General features: G+C 34.6%; 1 protein-coding gene across 1 annotated transcript in view; it reads right to left on the reverse strand.

Moving 5' to 3' along the window:
• Positions 1-959, reverse strand: part of LOC107616579 — a 3855-nt gene that overhangs the window by 1117 nt on the left and 1779 nt on the right. The gene's annotated exons all lie outside the window — the stretch shown is intronic.

A 959-nucleotide genomic window follows, 5' to 3' on the forward strand; every position in this document is an offset into this window, starting at 1 on the left:
AGGAGTGTTCCAAATTGCTTATAAAGATGGTGGAATTATTGGAATTTTCTCGAGAATATTCGAGCGGAAACTATATAAAGTTTCTTAAAATGAAGTTGAATGTGCAAGTGTTGGGTATTGTTTCGGGGTTTGACGGGGTTGGGTTAAATAAAAGGGATATGCGGGTAGGATCCGAATGTGTGAAAAATGATGCCATGATGGTGTTATATAAAGATGCTTTGGCATATCCAAACTGAGCTTTTTGTTCGGGTCGTGTCATGGGTTATGTGAGTACGTGTAGGAGTGTGATGTAACCATGTGTTAGTGAGTGGGAGGGTGGGCTTGCACGAGTGCGGCACGTGGGTTAGATTAGGACGATGACTCAATGTATAGTTGGGAAAATTGGGATAAGGCAAAATGGAGAGAGAGAGGGTCGTTTTGAGGGATACAGTCATACAGGGTTGCCGTTTCGTAACCATGGAAGGTTGTGTTTTGTCATTTCTGTTTAATGTTGGATTAAATGAAGATGGCAACGGAACGGGGCGGGGTGGGGGCGGCGATGTCTCTATTCTCCGTTTCTGTTTTTGGATTTGTTTTTAGCAATGTTCTGAAAATTAAACTGGACCAGTCGATCGAACTGGTTCTACCAAAAACTAGAGTTAAAAACGGTCCAATCCTCTTTTTTAAACTATTATTTACAAAATTGCCCAAAAACTGCTGAACTCGTCGGTTTATTAATAAATTATACGAAGATTCTAATAAAAAATAAAAAAAAATTACAAAATATTATTACAACATACAAATAGAATATTGTTTAAAGATTATAAATTCAAAAATATAAAATAACACATCATAATTATGGAGAGAAGAGACGAAAAATGTGAGACAACACAATGTTATTATTAATAAAAAAAAAATTTAAATTAGGATCAGATTTTTCAATAAATATATATTAAATAAATTTAATAATTAAAAATTAG

Source organism: Arachis ipaensis, chromosome B09 (genome assembly GCF_000816755.2).
Source record: "Arachis ipaensis cultivar K30076 chromosome B09, Araip1.1, whole genome shotgun sequence".
NCBI classification, from domain to species: Eukaryota; Viridiplantae; Streptophyta; class Magnoliopsida; order Fabales; family Fabaceae; genus Arachis; species Arachis ipaensis.